Raw genomic sequence first — 13,498 nt, forward strand, 5'->3', positions numbered from 1 at the left:
GTAAATTTGTATTTTTATTCGTATATTAAAATATTTCGCTAAGATTTCTTTTAAGCATATGAACTAATTTCACATTTTCTGTTTTAAAATTCACTCATTATTAGATATTAACTAATTATAAAAAAAAATTTAACATTTATAATAAACTTAAACCCAAAATATTTTTAGAGAAGTGAGAAACATGCCAAGCTTAAAAATAGTATCAATGTAATTTTAAGTTCATGCAGTGAATATTTCTGATGTATTATTTATTTAATACAATTTACCAAATTTTATATATAAGTGTTGTTTGAATGAAACATGAACAGGGACATATAAAATATCTGGTGTCACTGTTCATCATAGCAAGATTAGAATATACATAGCATAATGACAAAGATGTGTTAGCTGCTATAGGAAATCACTTCTTGTGTTCAGATATTTCCCAAACTGGTACAAGTTTGGAAAATGTCTGAACATATTAAAAGAGGAAAACTGCTGGAGGATTCATTCAGTTACAACTGTACAGATGTTTGGACTTCATTGTCAGATTGTAATTGCAACCTTTGAGAAACTTTTTTAAAAGTTTGAAAAAAATGGAAGGTTTAAAGCACATCTGAACAGAATTTCTCATCCAAAGTGAAGCAGCATTTGGTTAGAATCTTGATATGTTGCCTTGCAGCTTCCATGTTTTTGGACCTTTAAAAAAGTTTGTCAAATGTTATGGATTCCAATTTGACAAAGTTCACACAGCTATATAGCTATAACTGAATGATTCATTCAGTAGCATTCCTCTTTGTATATGGAAGATAAAATACACAAACTTATATCATGTTTGAATGCAGAAGTAATTTTCTGTAGCAGCTAATGCAACTTTGTAATTATGCTGTGTATACTGTAATATTGCTGTGGTGACCAGTAACATCATACAGTTTATAACATATAGTCTGTTTCATTTGAACAACCTTTATATTAAGTGGTGTTGGAATTTATCCTATATGACATATATACTGATGCCTAGTGCTATGCCAGACTAAAGTTAAGGCATAACTACAGAAAACAAATGTTTTGTTTTATATGTTTTTTGTTGATGTATCTGTGACATGTTATACTTTAGCATTAGATAGAAGGTAGAAAATGGGATTTCTCGTATACATTACACGTAGATTTGAATCTTTGGCAGTCTTCTTGTAAATGTAATGTTGGGACTGTTCATAGCTTAGAATTTCCTTATTACCCTCTGCTTTGTTAACACTTGTACTGGTGTTGGACGACTTAAGCTTACTTAGTTTGGATGATGGTTGTAAACTGTTGAAAGCACTAGCGAGTATATCTGAAATTTTACAAATTGCTGTCAATAATGCCGCAACACAGAAGTGTCCTATTACTTAGTTTAGTCTCCATGGACCTAAGAACCATTTCATAAAGCACCCCAAAAGGAGCCCCCATGGAGACATACCTATTCTGTACCTATAGAACAGAAGTGTCTAAGAGATGATAAGGATCCCTGGACATGGCACTGATCCTAGGTGTTTACAACTTACCTTTAACATACAACAGAATCGCACACACTCTCTACTACTTTGGGCCCATCCTGAGATCCATCCAACAACACTTAAAAGAACACAAGGATGATGATAGGAAATCCAACCCAATTACCACCTTAGTTGCATATGACATCGCTAATCAAAATTCTACAAGTATTTTATGGGACCGAACCCAAATCATCCAAAAAAAATAGGCAATCACCAACATGTGCTACGTAGAAGTTTTTCATATTTGTAAAGCGACGTGTATGGGATATTCTATCAATTATAAGAATGTTAACTCTCAGCAGCTTGGAGGTCCTTTTTTGTATACCCTCTACATAAATAACATGAAGCCTTGTGACAGCTACAGAATGGGCTATTTATATAATTTGATTTAATAGATGGGGGTTCATTATTTAATATTTTATATTTAATTAATTTTAATGTTTCTTGGTATGTATCGATTTATTTTTATATAGTCCTAAATAGCCATAAAGGGAAAACAATTGTTTTATATTCTGTAACATAATTGTTAACAGAATATAAAAAGTAGAGAGCTAACATAAACTCTTTACTTTTCAGTGCAGATATACTATTTAAATAATTTTGATATATTTTTTTCTTGCATTCAATGAATTTTTCTGATTTAGTATATTTTTAATGTTTATTCATAAAATAAATAAATTGAAAACTTAGCTCAAGTAGCTTTTGATATACCTTGTTTTCTAGTTTGATATTTATAATTTATATCATTAATGAGGAGAGAAATTCTATCTATTTCTAACTTAATTTAAACAAGTAATGATATGAATTTAAAATGTTCATCAAATAATTCACTTATATTAAATTTTATACATACATACATACATACATACAACATAATTTCTAAACAAATAGCATTTTGCTTACTTTCTTTGAATATGAGGAAATTTGATAGGAATGTTTGTTTTGTTTGAAAATAGCTTTATTCATTTCATCACTACAGAAATATATAAATATATAGTGGAAAAATTTAAAAATCAGAAATAAGTAGAAATATATGAATTTTAAATCATTACTGCTTGTTTATTGTTTTAAAATTTAATTTTTCGATAACTGATTTATGTTTCATATTATAAAGATTATTTTCCTCAGTTTTATGAATTTTATTTTTAAATTTATAGTAAAGTAGAAATAAGATATTCTTTTTAAATGTCTACTTACCTAATTTTAATTATGATGATTCACTGCTGATCTTATTTATTAAATAATTTTTTTACATTATTTATAAAATTGATTTATTTTTGTTAAATTATATCTTATTTATTGCAATACAGTATTTGTAAATATACACATTATTATTTTTGGACTATAAAGTGTTATAATTGTATATAATCAAAGCAATTTAACTCAGAAACATTTTAATAATCCGAACTCACAAATGCATTTTTTACCTTTATAAGAAAAATATATTTACAAATGTTTTTATAATTTTTCAGTTTATCTAGTAAGAATAGAAAACTTTTAAGAACTAAATTACTGAGGAAATACTGTATTTATCTCTGGAGATTTGAGTTTAATATCTGATCAATTTTTTTTTGATTGCACATTTTACCAGTATGCTGTCAATTTTGTAATTTACTGATGAATCTCTGTCATTTCATTGACATAAGTATGAGGACAGTTTTTTGCAATCCCCTCTTCATAGAATGTTGCCACCAGTGACTTGAGATGGGCCTTAATGTTGTTTTGAAGATCATCATTAGTCTCAAACCTCTGCCCTTCTAGCCATGTTTTCAGTTCAGGAAAGAGGTGGAAGTCGTACAGCGCTAAATCGGGACTATATGCTGTGTGTTTAAACAAGTTCCAAGCTGGGTGGAAGTCTGAAAGGTGGACGTCTTCACACACCTTTAATATGTGAAGACTTTCTGCCTCTTCCCTGAACTGAAAATGTGGCTAGGAAGGCAGAGGTTTGAGACTAATGACAATCTTCAAAATGTTAAGGCCTATCTCAAGTCACTGGTGGAAACATTCTATGAAGAGGGGATTGCAAAGCTTGTCCACAGATATCACAAATGCTGTTTATTTTGATTTTATTCTTTATATGTTACATCCTGATTAATTTTGATGCACTCATTGAACGTATTTTAAAATTAGCATGAACTAGCCTGCAGATGTTTTAAAATAACCATTGGTATGCTCTTTCTATTCATTCATTCACTTCTAATTGACTTGGATGTTCTGAAATTTAAAAATTATTTTCATTCTAAATCAATTTTGGTATTGTATGTTGTAAAAAGTTTGAAATCCATTCAATATAGCTGAAAATGTTTGCTTGTAATAAAATAGTCTACACTGAATTTTATGGTATTTATTTAGTTAATTATTATGTATGTAATTTATATATTTACAGTAAAGCATCGATTATCCAACCCTCGATTAACTGTCACATCGGTTAACTGACCATTCTAGTTGGCAAATTTCAAATGTCTGCTAGTGATGTGCCAACTCAATATTTGGCTATGTCTTGGCTACTTTAATATTATTTTTGTTAAATTTTTGCGTGTTTTAGCTGGCAACAGGCTCAACCATTAAAGGGCAGCGAGTATTTAAACGAGACTTAATTTTCTAATTATGAGTGGTTGTTTGTTTTGTGAGCAATAAAATAATTTTTAACGATGCAATAGTGACGATTATTATTTTAAAAAAAAATTGTTAGGCTTAACATCAATGAAAATTCAATGCGAAGTTGGTTAATAGCAATATATTAATTACATGGGATATACTAATATACTATACTAATAATGTATTTTTTTTCATTGTTTTCGGTTATCAGATTTTTTCAGTTATCCAACCAACCTGAGTCCCCAATTGAGTCGGATAATCGATGCTCTACTGTACACACACACACACACACACACACACACACACACACATAGATAGATATATATATATATATATATATATTGTATAATAAACTGTATATTATTTATGAAGTTTAGAAGTATGAATTCAGTTTAAAATTTTTCGTTGCTTAAACATTATGTAGTGTAATTAATCAATCGCTTGGCATTCTTTTATCTTTTTATTTTCAAATCAGTTGATCAACTGATTTGGAAATAAAAAGATAAAGGAATGCCAAGTGATCGATCAATTACACTACATAGTATTTTAGCAACAAATAAGAATTATGACATGATTTGATTGTCAAATCAATTTAAAATATTAATAATAATTTATTTAGTATTTGGATATTTTAATTAGTATATTCACAGTGTTAACTGAAACATACTAGATCAGTTTTTATTATTGACATTTTTAAAAGAAAAAGTGATGATTAATATTTTTTGTAAGAGCAGATATTTAACAGTTATTGCAACAATTTTAAAAAATCTTATGCACTTTTACTACATTACTTTCTAATCAGAATCTTGTAAGTTTATATAAAAACACATATTGCTTATTTTTTGCACAAAATTCTAGTTAAAATATGAATAAATTTTCATTATAACAAAATTAATGAAAATTATGTAATTTATTAGTTTAATTGGTTAATTCAATTTGTGTTCATTCTTTTATCTTAAATTAATATTTTTGGTTAATTCTTTTTTAAGATAAACATCTGAACTTATCTAAATGAAAACTTTTAATGTTTAAATTGAAACCTTTTATTAAACTAAACTTTTAAACCTTTTTGTAATAAAATGAAAGCTTGTTTTATTGATAATTATCACTATATATGACTATTTTATTTAATGTTAAAAATTAAAGGAGGTTAAACATCAAAAGAATTATCATATAAGTTAAAATTTATAGGAAATTTTGACTGCTTTAATACTTAAATATGGACACCAAAATATAGTACAGGTACCCCTGTATAACACAGCACTTCTATAGCATGGATTCACTCTAACATGGTTCGAGAACTAGGTAAAACCCTCGTACAACATGAAATGTAATAAATTTTCACATACTTTAAGTACAGTACTAATAGTTCACGAAAATTATTATTTTCATGAACCATTGTACTTAAGTAGGTGAATTTTCTTTTCCTGCTTTCTGTCGATACATGTGGTCCTTCTTGAAACTTGTTTCAGTGTTGCCAGATCTCAACGCTTCTGATTTTGGTGTTGCCAGATGTTTTTCCCTTATTCCATACATGCTTTATTTTTCATAAGTGCTTAGCACCATATAAGGAAATTTATAAAGATCTTTTAACTAAAAGCAAGCAGTCTAAAATAGCATATTTTTTGCAAAAGATATAGCATGGATCTAAAGATAATTTAGAAAAATGCTCAGAGGATAAGGATATCTTGCCAAAAAGAAAATGCTTATTAGTGATAATGCTTAATGATGATGAAGAAAACATTGTTTAATTTATATTAATATGTATCACTTAAGAAAATTTTAATAAAGATATTTATCTTAATTATGAAAATATAATAGCATGTTTTTTTTAATTTTTGGAACCTAATCCCCCTTTACATACTAGTTCTTTGTTTTGTATAACACGGATTCACATAACACTGCAATTTTTTGGAACATTACTCCTGTGTTATACGGGGGTTACCTGTATGTATGTATTCTAGTTGCACACTATACAGTTATAACATAGCAAATCAGCAGGATGAAATTTATATCAGTTGCAAGTATTACATATAAAAATTGTTTTTTTATAACAATATACATTTAATTACTTATGTAGTATTTTTAGTGATTAATTCTTAAGTTATAAAAATGCTAAGATGAAATAATTTGGTTCAAAAATAGTTAGAAAATTAAACAATGACTTTTGTGTAATTATATCTTATTTGTTAAAGATATTTATCAAGAAATTGAAAATAGTAAAATCAGTCTATTTGCTTAGTGATTATTTTTAAAAATAAAATGCATACGAATTTTTTAAATTTAAACTTTGTTGGGCTGCAATTTGAAAAATTGTAGACCTATAAATTCCCACTGTCATCTGTTTGTTCATCTGTCTTTCCATAATCTCGAGATTAGAGTTAGTTAGATGAAGGATGAGACCAGATACAGAAATCTTGGTGTCAAGAGGCTCTGATTAACTGTATACAAGCTTCCAATTCAAACCAGAAATCATGTTATTTCAATTCAAAACTTTCCCTGAAAGCAGTTAATAGATTACTGGCAAGACTCTATTGTTAATCACTCAGCAGTGAAGGACGGATATATCTGTCCAGGATGATCGTATGGCAGTTGTAAGGGATGGATATATCTGTTAAATTTTTTTGGGGTATTCCCAAAAACTAGCCAAACACTACCACGAAAAAAAATTCACCTAAAAATGAATTATGTAACAATAAAAAGACTTTTCTTTACTAGACATAACTGTTTACAAAACCTTTTTCCGAAGCGGTAATGAGAAAAAATGTGCAGAAAAATACTTTAAAAATTTCCCATGTTTATTCTCCACTACTCTGGGATAGCACCATACCTGACTATCCCACTGTTGAAAGGTTAAAGGAAAAGTATGATGTACAGCAGCAAGTCACTACTAATTTAAGGTGGAGAGCATATATTTTAAATTAAATAAATTAAAAATATGATAAAAAGTGCAGCCTAGCATTGTGACAATGTCACAATAAATAATTGCTTGTGGAAATAGAATTTATTTCTTGCCAAAAATAAGATGGTCTTAAACTGATATCTGAACTTGATATTCCACTATCTAAATTTCTGCTGTGAATCTTTAGCACCTATTGCAATATTAGAATTGAATAATCCCAGTGTTATGAATTTATTCAAAGCACATTTGTAAAAGTTTCAAAAGTTACAATAGTAAAAATAATTGGAAATAGAGAGATAAACTATGCATTTGTTTTGTTTGTTTCTATAGGCCTATAGCTTTGTATGTGTGTTATACAGGTATCCCTTGCTTAACATGGTTTTGCTTAATGCAAGATTTGATTAATGCATGAAATTAATTGTGGCAATTCCTTTATATACGTGGCAGAAGTTTTAATTTACACGTCTTTACGTAACATAGATACTGTATTTTGATTGAAGTGATTTTGGTATATAATTAATTAGAGCAATTAATTAACCATGTTAATCAAGGGATACCTGTACAGTTTATGAACAGGGATACTTGATTTTTCAGTTTAATAATTTTTATCATAAAATTTCAATAAAGTTTTATGAACTTATTGTTTTAGATTTACTTAGTTTTGTAGATGTTGGGCATCTTGTACCTGGTCTCTGTAGAGATTTTCGAGTCATTCTCTTCAGATAATTTTCAGCTTATTCTTAACTGTTTATTGCAAAATGTTCTCAACCTCATTTGTTTTTCCATTGTTGTTCTATTTTTATACATCATTATTTTAATATAAATGTAAAATATCATTACAAGATTTTTATTGTGGTCTACTGCATATTAAAGAAAACAAAGTTCCTACACAACTCTTAATAAGGGGTATATAGAAACATGCTCATTGCATTACCAACATATTCTTTAATAACCTTATTGTTTACAAACTTCAATAACTTTACTAATAATGTTTAATATCATGCTAAAAACATGAATTGATAGATAGATAGGTTTTTTTGCATTAATGTAATTTAGTGAAATTGTTTGAGATGACAAAGAATGAGTTAGAACTTTTTCCAATATGAAACAATGGAAGTCTTTTCTCAACACCTGAATTTCCAAATTCCTGAATCATTTTCTGGAACACATTACATTTGAATAATGGGGTATGGCTGTATTTTTAAATATTGCTGTTTTTTTATTAAATGAAAATTATTGGTACTGTAATTATTTAAAATATCTTAAAACTTTTGAATATTTGTAAATATCGATTCGAAACGGCTTTGTTTTACGTGTCAAAATCAAAATTTTCATTTTGTTTTAACATATAAAGCATCTAATTAAAATGAGTAAAAACTTGTTTGCATTATAAGTAATACTTCCCCATAACAGAAAAATTGTTTTAAAAATTATTTACTTACGAGCAATTATGAAATTTTAATCATATTTTTAATTACTTTAATTTAAAAGATACGCTCTCCATCTCAAATTAGTAGTGGCTTGCCCCTGTAAATCATACTTTTCCTTTAACAATAGAGCCGTGCCGGTCATCTATCTAACACATTACAGGGGAAAATTTTAAAATTCAAGTGACACGACTTCTGTAATTATTATATTTTATCAGAATTTATTATTTAAAAATTATTTATTTATTTCTATTTTACATAACGGCTGTTTAATCTATGTTCAATATATTAAAATAAAAGTTAAATTGACAAAATTAAGTAATATTAAATTGCAAATTAAAAAATATAATTTAATTTTATATAATAACTTTCTATACAGTGTAGGGTGCTCACGAATACCTCACAATACCCCCTTTTTTGCCTTGCGTGAAAGCATCAGCGCTCAACGAAAGGGGGAAGATGCACAATACATATTTTTTGCTTATTGTCTTCACAGAATATCTTATTTTATACCATAAAATATTTTAAAGATATAAACTCAATAAATATAATTTGCAAAAAAAAAGAATTTAAGTTCATGCCTGCCTAAATTATTTAATTTCTGTTGTAAAATATATAAAATTAATGATCAAGTATTAATTTTTCAAAATTTATCTATCTTAATATATAATAACATTAAGGTAATTTTACTTGTTTATAAATTATAAAAAAAACAATAGATATTTATTGTAGGCTATAAATATGTGAATAATAATTTAAATTTACTTGTACAATTAAGTAAGAATGAAATGTAATTAATGGATTTCCTACATTTTGAATGTTATAATTATATTATCCTACTTACTGCAATAAGTATTAATTAATCAAACATGGTAGCATCGTTGTCAAATGATTATATCAAAATATCAATTAACTGTTCATACACGACAATCACTCTTCATAGAATCACTGCTTCAGAAGCAGAATTTTCCACTTTGTATAGGACATACTCTTTCGTTAGAAATATATTTTATAGCACCAAATTTGGCATGAAGCACCCTAAAGCCCACGTCCTATTAAGCATCAACACCAGGCTCGTACAGTTAATCTTTAACTCCTTAAAAAATACTGTAAAAAGTATAGCCAGTCCATATACACCTATTGTCCACCCTCTCGAGATCCCAAGCAATGTCGAACGTAGCTAGTTTATTTATTAATAAAATTATTTTAGAACAAATTTTGGAAAAGATTTTGGAATTTATTTTTAGAGAAAACGTATGATTGAATATATTGTTTTTAATATTTAAAATTATTAAAACATTTTTAATACAATATTATAAACATGTATTATTAAAATTGTTTCAATCATTTTTGAAATAAACTTTAAATATAATTGATTTATTTGACACTGATTAAATCTTCGTCTCTAGATAAATATTTATCTGATCTGTCAGGTAAAAAAATAAATAAATAAATAAATAAAGTAGACAGAAATCAATAAAACATTTTCTAACAATTTATTAAAACAATTTTTCTCTCTTATTGTTCATCTGACCGTGTGGCTGTCTGTTCGTATTTGAAATNTATAATATATTTATTAAGTTAAAATAAAATTTAAAAATAAATCAAATATTATATAGTTTTCAATTAATTTTTTAAAATAAAAATTTCAAAACTACATACGTTGTTATTTTTATTATTATTATTATATTGTCAACTTTATAAATTATATTTACATATTTTAAGTGAATATTTAAAATTAAAAACTGAACTAATTGGGCTGCAATTTGAAAAAATTGAAGACATATAAATTCCCACTGTTGTTCAATGTCTGTCTTTCCTTAATCTCAAGAATGGAGTTAGATAGATGAAATCTGAGATGAGAAATGGAAATCTTAGGGACAGGAGGCCTCAATTAACTATATACAAACTTCCAGTACAATCCAGAAGTCACATTATTTCAATTAAAAAATTCCCCCTGAAAGGAGTTATATAGATGACAGCATGACTGTGCTAACAGGAAAAGTATTAAGTACTAATTTGAGATGGAGAGCATATGTTTTAAATTAAATAAATTAAAAGAATGTGATTAAAAATTGTAGCCCAGCATTGTGCCAATGTCACAATAAATAATTGCTTGTTGAAGATGTTATGTTCTTTGATTATATTAAATTTTTTTTTGTTTTTTTATTTTATTTTGGTATACATACAGAGTCCCACTAGTCTGAACACTGCTAATCCGAATTTTCACCTAATCCAAACATGTTTCGGCTGAAGGAGAGGAAACTTTTTAGCTCACAAAATATACTTTTTTTTCCAGTTAAATTTAAATGGTGTTAATGGTACAAAAACATTTAGAATTCACCACCTTTTATTAGTTTGTTGAGATGAACGGCTTTTTCTCTAACAAGAGGTCCACTTAGGGGTGTTTCCCTTTCTCTTTCCTGAGTGAACCACGTGAATAAGGCTTGTCAAATGTTGAGGGCCTTGTTGTTTGTCAATTTTTAACTGATTTTTCTGAAGTAGAGGTACAAAACTGCTCAATCTTTGTGCAGTTTTTTTTTCCCCAGTTGGTTATTGTGATCTTGCCCACTTCAAACTATACTGCCAATTTCATTGCACTTTCACCCTTGTCCAGCTTATCTTTCAATGTACACATTGTGTGTTCCAGCGCTGTCCAACTTATCATAGCCCGCGGGCCATATTTTCTTCACCAAACATTTTGGGGGCCAAGAAGGTTGATAAATGAAAAGTCTGTTTATGTTAATTATACTAAATAGTACCTACTTTATGCAAACTAAATAGTACTTACTTTAAATTCAAATTAGATTTAAATTTTCACATAGTAAAATAATTTTAATATTAATAATAATAATTTAGTAACATAAATTTATTCATAGTAAAATGTACTCGCGGGCTGTAAAAATTATTTGACGGTCCGTATACGGCTCGCGGGCCGCCAGTTGGACAGCCCTGGTGTGTTCCATTTTGTGGCCATTGTAGCAGCAGACTAAACTGAACTAAAATAATGTAGAACGTAAAGTACATTCAACATCCACAATTAAGCATGCTAACTCACACAGTAGCATCAGTGAACTGATTGGAATCTTGGACTGTGTATTAAAAACAATGTTTTTTACACAGTTAAAATAATTTTAAAGTAAACAATGAAGGCAGGTTGCCATTTCAAAATCACAAAACTTATTTTTGTTAATTGTTTGCCTCTCTATTGAGTACAAGTCAAATGAAATAAAGAGTGGTGCACTGAGATCATTGATGGTGTTGGATCTATATAAACCAGACCTGTTTTGCTGCTTGCTTATGCATTATTTCAATTATTCAGCTAATTCGAACAGGGCTCAGTCCCAATTAGTTTGTACTAGCAGGACTCGACTGTATATTCAATATTCAGTAAAACTAACAAATTATAAATGGCATGCAATTTATTAAATTTTGATGACAAAGGCATACAATCTTATTATAGATGATCTTTTGTAGCTTGTCCTGTTTTCTGTGGCTTCTTTCCCTTCATGTTCATTTCTTGTTTATAGCCATACACTTAAAATTCCTCAAATGAAATCTCCAGCTGTTCTGTCTCCAAATTGTAATCATTAAAGATAGTGAATTTTTACCTTGAGTATCATGATCAGAGTTGCTACTTTAGTTTATGGAGATTATCTTGCCAACCTGAATTAAATCAAAACAAAAATTCAATGTCTAGGTGGAACCTGTGGATTAGTTTGTATTATGTTTATAAAATAATAGTTGTCTATGTATAGTTATTAATATTCTATTAAGATTATGCAATGATGAAAACTTCTGACTTCATAGTAAAAGTGATTTCAATCTCTTTACAGTTTCTATTACATGCAAAGCATAAAATTATTATTTATAAATGCAATTTATTTTCTTAAGATATTAATTATTTTAAGAAAATAAATAAAATAATTAATTATTTTTAATGGTTTTTTTTCTTTTCCTTTTAAAAGATTATAGATAAATAAAAAATAGAAATTTATGTTTTTATTTATTATTTAATTAATAAGTCTTAGCTATAATTTTTTATATAATTCATTTAAAAAAAATTAATCCTTATTCAGAACATAATTCTCTATCACCAGAAACGTAATAACTTCATATCACTGAACCTCTTCAGCTTCCAATAAAACATGGAAAATGTGACAAATTATAAACTTTTTTGGAATCCACCTGATTCCAGCTTCACGTTGAAATAGTTCATTTCAAATTGGAATGCACTGAATAGAATGCATGTGTAGCATTCAGATTTGAACAGGCCTGTATAAGACATGCTATGAGTACATTCTATTCAGTGCATTCCAATTTGAAATGAACTATTTTAACCTGAAGTTGGAATCAGGCGGATTCCAAAAAAGTTTGTAATTTGTCACATCTTCCATGTTTTACTGTATGCTGAAGAGGTTCAGTGGTATGAAATCCTTATTCGGTTTATTAGAAGTAAACAAACTGGTGTTTTTAAATAAAAAGAAATCTTTTTATATAAAGATATTACATAAATGGAATAAAATTATAATTTGCTAATAATTTTAGAATAATGGAAATTAGAGAGAATTAAAATTTTATTCTAAACTGAGATTAAATTTTTGATAACCTATTAATTATTAACCTATTGATTACAGCAAAATTTATAATTGTAGTGGTTATGAAATAGATGAAATTAACTTAAAGATATTGCACATAATTGTTTAGAAGAAAATTTAATGCTAGAATAGATAAGGAGAACAGGAGCATACAGTAAATATAATTGTTTAGATATAAAATTAAAATTGATAAAATTTTATTAAACTTATTTATTTTTAAATTAAACATAGGAAAAAAAAATTAATTACAGCATTAACAAATATCTTAGATTTAAAATTTAATTCTTATTCAGGATACTTATACAAACTTATTGCTTTATATTGTTTCAAACTTTGCCAGTGTTATTAATGTTAGTATTTTATTCATTTATTAATTAAATAGATAGATTTATATATTTTATACATAATAATTTCTGAAACTTAACATTTTATTTGTGAAATGTTGAATATTAGATCAAC

Source organism: Centruroides sculpturatus, unplaced genomic scaffold (genome assembly GCF_000671375.1).
Source record: "Centruroides sculpturatus isolate CEXI.00-Female unplaced genomic scaffold, Cexi_2.0 scaffold61, whole genome shotgun sequence".
Taxonomy (NCBI): domain Eukaryota; kingdom Metazoa; phylum Arthropoda; class Arachnida; order Scorpiones; family Buthidae; genus Centruroides; species Centruroides sculpturatus.